The 9,912-nt window shown below is 33.1% G+C and overlaps 1 long non-coding RNA gene across 1 annotated transcript; it reads right to left on the reverse strand.

Annotated features, from left to right (window-relative positions):
• Positions 1-2,803: 2,803 nt before the first annotated feature.
• On the reverse strand, positions 2,804-6,799 carry LOC106728214. The gene is made up of 2 exons (XR_001364496.1): positions 3,260-6,799; positions 2,804-3,151 (listed from the first exon to the last, which is right to left on the reverse strand). It is a non-coding gene; the product is annotated as an uncharacterized LOC106728214 (long non-coding RNA).
• Positions 6,800-9,912: the final 3,113 nt, after the last annotated feature.

A 9,912-nucleotide genomic window follows, 5' to 3' on the forward strand; every position in this document is an offset into this window, starting at 1 on the left:
TACACTCTATGAATAAAAATATGGAAAAATATCTGTGAAGAATTACATCTCATGAAAAAATATGACAAAGTAAAAGAATGGATAGAAGAACTGCTAAATAGCTTTAAAATAGGAAACAATTTCAAGAAATAATCACAAGAGAAGATACATATTTGAAATTAATTGTCTCTTCTCCTATGGAAAAAGCACCTCCTTGCCATGGCTGTTTAATATTTAACTAAGATACCAATAAGCCACTGGACCAGCTCCTGGTAGTCCTCAGATTTGACAACTTCAATATTCAAAATACTTTTCATTACATGAATGAAAAGTAAAGAAAAAAAAGTGTTCTGTGTTGTCTGTAGTATTAAAATGTCAGTGAAAGCTACAAATGTTTTTATTCAACTATGGACCTGACCAACTTACTGTTTTTAAGGGGGGGGGCGGGGAAGAGGGGGAGAGATCTGCAAAAACAAACAAACAAAACAAAATTTAGCTACTAGGACAGAGTAGGCTAAATCTCCCTGGGCTAAAATAAAGGTGACTTTAAGGCCCAACAGCAATTTTCTGTCATTCATTCCACATTTATAATTAGTAAATTTTCATCTCTGCTATTTCAAATAAGTATCATTACAAAATAGAACATTTTCATATGAAAAATGTTCGGACCTTTTAATGACATCAATAATTTTTTTGCTTGTTTGAAACAAATATATAAATAAAGTAATCAATCTGCAATTGAAAAGATTATTTGCTATGAAAATTTAATTCAACTTCCCATTCTTTATCATAGGGAATCTAAACACATAGCAAAAGCCTATTTATCTCTGTCCAGCGATATGGAGTACATGTGTTTCTCTGAAGAAATAGCCTAGAAATTGTACCCCAAAGAGTCCAGGGTAACATTAAATATTGTGATGAACTCGTGATGATACAGGGCTTGTCCTCAGCCCAGATATTTGACTATTCTTAGCAAAATAGATGAGCCTGTTCCTTAGTAAGCTAACCTGAACCAAATGTGGATATTTATATTTGCCATATTTGAGAGTCTAGCCTTATATTTTAATGGGATGTCAGAAGTAAAGTAAGCCAAAATTTTACTCTTAAGAATCCATTTAACTTCTGTAAATACAGCATAAAAATTCCATTAACAGACCTGCATATATTTTCTCCACATTACCTCCATGAAACTGCTTCTCTGCAGCCTAGGACACTCAGTTAAAGTGCAAATTGCTTGACATTCCAGCGCTGAAAAGTGGACATAATGAGTGACTAGGGATTTGAGGGGAAGCCCATTTGGTGTCTCTTAGCCAAGGTTCCACAGGTGTGAGCAATTCATCACGTAGAACAGCCTCTGAATTACACAGGGGCTAGCTCTTCACCACACCACATGTTTCAATTCATCATTCTATCAATAAGATTAAGTTCAGGGGATCCTTATTAGAAAGCCAGAGAAAAAATTTAAAAAAAATATTCACAAACAAATTCAACACAAAATCTCAACACTGTACAAAACAATTTCTGAAACTTTATTGTGAATTTTAAGGTACATTTAGTAAAGGATGTTTTCCTTAATATAATTAATTAAAATAAATTGGAAAGAAATGCACATACTACTTCTTTAAAGCAAGGATAAGTACAGACTTTTGAAGCCACAATATATACAATTATATGAGTGCAATAAACTTTGAAATACATTAGTTATATATCTGTTTAAATAAATAGTAGAATACTTGATTTGACACATGTGAGAGTCATACTGATTACACCAAATATGTTTACAAAATATAGCCAAAATGGAACGTTATACATTTTGATATACAACTTTTTAAATACTTTATATATTCATGACTTAATTCAAATTATAGTGTACAAAAGCCCATTTTAATGAGGACAAATTTTGTGTTAACACTGTTCAGCAAATATAGATATTAAGATGCATCCCTATACATGTTACTAAAATTTCATTCAACTTAAATCACTAACATGGGAAGGAAAAAAATCTATCGATTATTAACAGTAATAAATTTTATTGATATATTGTCAATATAATACACTGCAACATTATTTTGGCTATTTTAAATCTTCTAAAATGTATCACCTAATACTTGAGCCAAATATTTTATCTGTAAAAAATTCAAAATCAGAATAAAAAGATATTGCTACATTGAACTTATCTACTCTGCAATACACTTATTTTAAATAATATTTTTACTTATCAGTTTTCAATTGGGAACATTTTTCTAATAATGCTTTAATAATAATTCTTTGTATAGTGCCTTATGATGAAATCTCAAGAATTCATTTCATAAATTATCAATATAATATACTGTACTGTAAATACTATCTACAGAATAATGACATGGGAATATGTGATGTCAAGTGTTTACATTTATTATTATTTATACACTGTAGCATAAATAAAGGAGATTATTTTCTGCCACATTTCATCATTTTTGCATATAGCTACACATGACAATTTGTTTGGAGTATATAAAAATGTGGCTATTTTGCAGAAGTAAGACCAAATATAAATTAGCAAGATTGTTGATTTTTAACTGAAAACAAATGTTTTATTATCTATAGGGTTCTTTTAATAAAAGGAAGAACGGAAAAGGAATGTAACTTTATCCACCTAGGATAGAGTGTTGAAGTGTGAGGAGGGACCATGCAATGACCATTCTCTAAAATTTTAGGCAATAATGAGTGAAGAGATGCATTTTGCAATTAAATAATGAATAACGTGTTTATGTCTACAAAACTGGCATGGTTAATATCAGAACATGATTATAAAATGACTAGGAGCACATTATCGTTCTTTTTGTACATTGGCACTATAAAAGCAATAGCAGGAAACCTATTATATGTGAACTGATGTTGCATTTTTATATTTTAAGAATATTAGAATATCAACATATCTAAAAGTATATCTGAAAACAAGCAAGACAGGTTAATTTCTCCTCAACCTCCCCAGTACCAGTTGCCCACTGTTTTAATGGACTAGCACCACATGTCAAGCACCCAGTCAATCTCTATAACTCACCAAGTTGCCTTTTATTGGTCAGAATGAAAGCACATACATTTTCTCCAATTAGTCAGCTGATATTAGGAAGGCTATGTAGAGAACCCTCACAAATACAGTCTTAATCTACTTTTACTGCAGGCCATAAACCTGTAACACATAAGCTTCCTTTCTAACTATGGCACTTTTTTTTTCCATTAGAGAGAAATACCATCAGAGCTATGCAGTCTTAATCTACTTTTACTGCAGGCCGTAAACCTGTAACGCATAAGCTTCCTTTCTAACTATGGCACTTTTTTTTTTCCATTAGAGAGAAATACCATCAGAGCTATTAACATTCAGTTTATGTTAGGAAGAAATGCACTCACAAGGGGGATATGTCTGCTGTCCATATCTGTGTGTGTGTGTGTGTTTTCAGAGTAATAAAAGATTAAATATAATTCAAGTAACATGTGATGGCCAGAGTAATCTTATTTCTTCCCCTGTAAAGGGAGCAGGGGTTAATTAAGTAAATTGCTATGTCTTCAGCATCTGTGCTTTAAAACATTGACAGTAGCAAAGCAATGAGTCGTTTAACTATAAAGTGTGTATACATTCACACCAAGTTTGAACATTTTCAGTCTCTTGACCACTCTCTCAGAATGTTAGAAACTAAATAGTAGAACTTCAAATATTCTTTAAAGCATCCTTAATTTTTTGAAGGCAAATGAATACAAACAAGGTTTCTTAAACTATAAACATTCCTAAATTGAGTTAAAAATACATTGAAAGCTTAAAGACATTCATCTCATTTCATCTACATCTAGAATTCCATCATTATGGTAAATAGACTTTATAATTGTAATGCCATTCTGTATATCAGACTTATCTACATTTACCTCAATTATATAGCTTGATTAATAAGTTTGTAATTTCTCTTTACCAAATAATCTCCCTAAATTTGGCATACTACTGATCTTTTTGGCCTTAATATTACTATTCTCAAAGGGGAAAAAAAGTTTTAAAAAATACTGTGAATTGCCAAAATCCATTACCTCAGTGAGCAGATCTGTAAAAGTGACACTTAGTAACTCATTTTCATGTTGTTATAGTTTGCTTTTGCCAATCCTTGCACAGCATTTAAGCAGATTTTGTGGTTAAAAAATATGTGCAATTAAGGAAAAAAATCGCATTATACTGAATAAGTACCTAAAAAAATCAAATCACATTTTAAAAATCTAAAGATTGGCGCTCCCATCAGAAAGCTACGTAAAAATATGTTCAAGAGTTTGTGAAATTAAAATTTACATATAGTAATTTTATTAGAGTGCCACTATGGTAAAAAATTGCAATAAAGATAGTTTTAAAAGTTCCCAGATAACTTGAAAAAATAAATACACAGCCTTAGTACTAGAAAATATTGCCCTAATTCCACTGCTATGATAGATATGCTTTGTAAGCAGGAAAAACAAAAAGCTGGAGGTAGGGGAGCCTTCAATATTTTGTAGTTAAAATTTTTTATTGAAACCTTTAGTAAGATATGGAAAAGTCTTTTCACTTTAAAGCCATTTCATACAGCAATATGTATATGATTTGTTGTGTAAAGTCATGGCGTCTAATTTTCTTACTGTGGTCACAGTGGTTGTGACTAAATGGACAAAATAATATAGTATAAACAACATTGGGCTATTGTTGATATTTTTGAAAAATAATTTATAAAAAACAACTTATACCAACTTGAATTACGTGTTTTCTACTTCCCTTCTTATCCACTTTCTTGAAGTTCTGAGTGTGCAAAGGCTAGGAATCGGGGTCCATTTGCCTTTTCTACCGCTTGGCAGCAGAAAAACCATCACAGCATTTTAACTTCACTAGTGCAATGAATGTTGTCCTGTTCCAATCATCCTCTCAACTGCCTAGAATTGATATGTATTAATCCATAATTGTGGAGGGAGAAAACAAGTGCAGAAGGCTTCTGCTCTCCTCAAGGCAGAGATTTCCAACGCTAAGACTATTACATTTGGCTCTTGTGTTGTCCGTTTGGATAGAGCCTGCCTGTCACGATCATAACCAATCGGCAGAATGTCACAGCAAATTATCACCAACACCCAGAATGTCGATACAAAATTAATTTAGTGCTTCACAAAGCCTCGTCTGTTTAGTTCCCTAGATAGAAGAGAGCTCCAGCTACATCTGAAGTCATCTAAATAGCTAAATCAACACATCATGTCAGACCACTCACATCTGCATGCCAGGGTTTTAGGTTCTAAACACCAAATGAGAACTCTATGACAAGACTGCAACCTACTGTGGAACCAAAGCACTTTGGCACTTTTCTACCTGAATCTAATAAAAGGAAATTACTAAAAGTATTAGCTTTTATGCTTGGTTTTGTTAAACATGAACTTCATCAAAAAGTATCATTTAAAAAACATTTCTGTAAAAATGACACTTAACAAATAAACTGGCAAAATTATTATATCCTTGCAAGTTATTGAGTTCAAAGTAAACTTGCCTGTATATCTATAAGTTCATATTTAAGAATTATGCTTTTCTAAGATCGTACCTTAATAATTTAAATGAAGAAAATCCTGTCACTGTAGTTCATTAACTAACCGGTGAACTTAGCTTTCTCAATGGTTGATCTAAATAAAATTATGCTCTTACCAAATTCTTGGTGTCTAATTAAAAATATAAAATCTACATTTGGTCAGCATGTTCAATACAGCTCTTTAATCAGAATAATTGAAATGTTTCTGCTTATTAAAGCTTATTAGCTAAGGGTCATAAAAAAAAAAGCTGCTGCTCCAAAATCAAACAAAGCTTTAAATGGTAACTGAGTCCACACAATCAAAACATAAGCAATGCAAGCTTCAAAACCATAGGCTTTTGGAATTATGTCAATCTGCTTGTCTCATATCAAGAAACTCTTTTTTCAAAGAGCAGATCTCTTTTTTGTTTTTTTTTACTCTCTAGAACAGTGATAGAATTTGTGTCCTAAATAAAAATAGCATTCATGACACACAACGGACAAAAAGGTTAGCATGCCACTTTAAGAATCAATTTCTTTTGCCAAATGAAATAGGAAAAGCTGCGCATTCATAATGCTCATCTATTTCATTTTAAGCCTCAAATTAAAACTGCAATTTTCTCACCTAGAAGTTTTAACAAATTGTACCCATTAACATAATCCATGATAAACAAATTATATTTGACTATGTGGCCGAAATGGTTCTCTGGAGTTCTCAGATTTAAAGGAGATATTCAAAGTCCAACATGTGGTTGACAAGTGTTTACCACCTATTAGAGTTTTAAGCAAGGAGGCATTAAGAAGTAATAAAATAAGGTGTATTTATAGAACTGGATAAAATTACTGGATACTTTTTGTGGCTGCAGGTAAAAACACCTGGAAAACCTGCTCTAGGGCTAAAGTGTTATAAAAAAAAACTATAAAATAACCTATTATACATGCATCTAACTAGATGTGAAGATGTGTTCTCCCAGTGCATTATAAATAGGTTGGGGGAAGGCCCATGCTGATCTTAAATGGCAAGTTTGTGCAGAGGTGGTTGCTGCTTCTCCCAACTCAGGAATAGGGGCTGAAGTAAAAATTTGGAAAAAAAAGAAAAAGAAAAAAAAGAAAAAGCACTCTAGTGGGGAGGAGAGATCTTTTCATTATCAAAGTTTGACCTCCCCCTCTTCTAGATCCCTTCCTATCTATATAATAAAAGCCTAAGTGACTTTATGGCAGTTATGGCAGTACAACCAGAATGACCAGTCGCTATGATGTGCATTGACCACCAGGGGGCAGATGCTAAATGCAGGAGCTGCCCCCTGTTGGTCACTGCACTCCCATAGGGGGAGTGCTGCTCAGCCAGAAGCCAGGCTCACAGCTGGCGAGCACAGTGGTGGCGGTGGGAGCCTGTCCCGCCTCCACAGCAGCGCTAAGGAGCAGCAAGACGAGTAATAAGGAGCGAGGGATCCTGAATTGCGAGAGGGATGTCTGACTGCTGGCTTAGGCCCAACCAGGCCTAGGCTGGCAGGCAGACATCACCCAAGGGGTCACAGACTGTGAGAGGGCACAGGCCAGGCTGAGGGACCTTCCCCGCCCCTGTCCCAGTGTACGAATTTCGTGCACCAGGCCTCTAGTCTGATATAAGGAGGGTGTAGTTTTTTGTTTTGTTTCGTGTTGGGTTCTTTTTTAAAGGACTATCACAACATGTCTGATATATTTGGAGATGAGCAGAATGTTTGAAATTCACTACTAAAATCACTACTGGAATCCTATTGTATAAAAGATACAAATGCTATTACTTTCCTTAGTATGTACTGTCTGTGAAGGTTCATTGTGAACTGCAAAGAACCGCATGTGCCTCAGGTATGGTTTTATCATCATGCCACATGCTCAGTGGTAAAAACTGCACATTAAAGGAATCGAAAAAAAAAACACACATTATATTAGACTTCAGCTATCTTTTCTTACTTTAAATAAATAATTTATTTTTGGCACCATTGCGTCTCAGTGATGTGCCACAATTTTATATTTTAAAATACAAGTTCAATCATAAAGGCAGTATTGCTTAGCAACTACAAGCAAAGCTTCTGATATAAAGATCCTGAGGCTCTAGTCCTGAAATACTCTTCACTTATAAAATTCCAAATGACCTTATTTCCATGGAATGCATATTTAGAAAATGTATCATGTGCACATAACCATATGGTTAAGGAAGGCATCTTTGTTGCTGCACATTTAGGATAAGTGCATAAGATGAGGCTGATTAATACAGGGGGGTGGGGGGGAGTGTCTTGTGGCCAACATGTGCCATTTTTGAAATTACACCTCCTCCATCTATATTAGCTTGCCAAAGTTGCAAGCTTACTCCTAAACCCATCCACTTACAGTGTAAAATAGTCTTTTTGTAATCTTCCACCAAAAGACCAATAGAGTTGGGTTTTCAAAGATTTTTACAAGATGAAATAGCACAATACAATAAGTAGTATTAAATGCAAACAAATTTTAAGGTTCTGATATCACAAGATATTAGAGGAGTAAGCATTCTAGGCTACTGTCCAGCTCAGAACCACCCTGCAGGGCCCTGTTTCTGCAGTGCTTTGGAGAAAATGTGGTGGGCTCTGCTTTGGCAGAACATAGTTCTAACTTTATTTATGTTCCAATAAGCAACTAGCATTTGTTTGACCTTCAGTTGGTATATCTGGGGGCTACTTTAGCTAATTTTCAATTCAGACCCTTTAATCACAAACTTGATTTTTCCTTCAGCAATAGATTGACAGTTCTGATTATTTACATTATTTCTTCAAATTAATTCGATTTTGTCTTTGAATGAGCAGGCTGCCAATAAACTCAATGAGCATTATTAGATTTAATTAGCTTTTCTAAGACTTATCCTGATAACAAATGAATCATCAATCAAAATTACCACTGTTTGACATTTTAAAAACTATATTTACACATCATCCTCATACTATGTGGAATTCTCCAATATTCACAAAAGTTGAAATAATAAATTCATCGTAATGCCTTACTATGGAAAAAATCAAATATAACTAATGTAATATTACTGATAAAAATATGGTAACTACATACTATTTTAAGTTGACAGTTTTTCAATCAAACTATAAACACCAACAATCTGCTGGAGGTTTTGTAATTTTTCTGCTTTGTGATTTCTGATTTTGAAGAAGAATAATTAATTTTCTAGTTCAGAAGGGAAAAATTAATCAGGCAGAGACCGCAAAGAAGATAAAGGCAACGCTGTGTTATCAACACTAATGCAAGAGTGTGATAACAGAGATCATACAAACAATGAAAATATTGCAAATCGCTCATTGTCAAGAGAGCCTGAACTGTATGATTCACTTTGTAATTGTTTTTCTTGAGCCAATGTTAACATTAATTGCTACTGTTTGAACATATGTCAACTGTTGATAGAAAGAAGTAGGTCCAGGGATATTATGTGGAAAGAGGAATCCTGACAAAGACTGATGTTTCCCTAAGTGATTAACAAAAGCTTGTAGTTCTATTTCTAATAATAAGTATTAAAAAATAACTAAATCCAAAATCCAATTTCCAATGAGAAAAGTTAAATCTCACGATGCTAAGTGAAATTTTAGCAAAGTATGGTTTTGAATAGATATTATTGTTGCAAACAAATTAGAAAGCAAGTGTATAAAAGTTTTGAAAATAGGAAAATCCAAGTTTTTATTTTAATAACTCCAACTAGTTTATTTTTTTAATAAAGTAATGCAATACTCACTTATAGAAATCATATTAAGCAACGAATTTAAACTATGTAAAAACATCAAGTTCATTGTCACTATGGTAATTGTGATACTTCCACAGTTCTAATTTTATGTAGCAATTGATTAGTAAGTGTAACACTCATGTGATTTTTACACCAACTTTTATTTAAATGTATTGATTTTACTATGCTTAATATATCCTGCTGCTTGGGTCTATATGAGCTTTCCAACTGTCCATATTTTCACATTATTGGACAGTGGATTACACTTAGTTAATGATTGGTCATATAAATAAATTTATTATTTCCAAAAGACTGCTTATATTTTCATCAATATATTTAGCAAGTGCTATTATACATTTTATTCCAGAGATCTACACATTTTGCCAGGTTTCAATTTTGTACTTCATTTACATTATAGTAATTATGTGGGAAATAGTTGCCTAAGTAGCCACAGAAAAGTTGGAAAGATCTTTTTGGCACTGGCTTGATGATTATCACTGAAGCCTAAATGCAATTAAAGTACTACATTTTCCGGCAGTAAAAATGTATCTTAAAAATAATTTTGCACAAACATGTGCAGGTGAAGTATTAAATGTATTATTTTTCAAAAATACAAGGATTTTTTTTCACTTCAATATTATGTTGAAATTTTGAAATGACCTACTCATA

This window comes from Myotis brandtii, unplaced genomic scaffold (genome assembly GCF_000412655.1).
Source record: "Myotis brandtii unplaced genomic scaffold, ASM41265v1 scaffold567, whole genome shotgun sequence".
NCBI classification, from domain to species: Eukaryota; Metazoa; Chordata; class Mammalia; order Chiroptera; family Vespertilionidae; genus Myotis; species Myotis brandtii.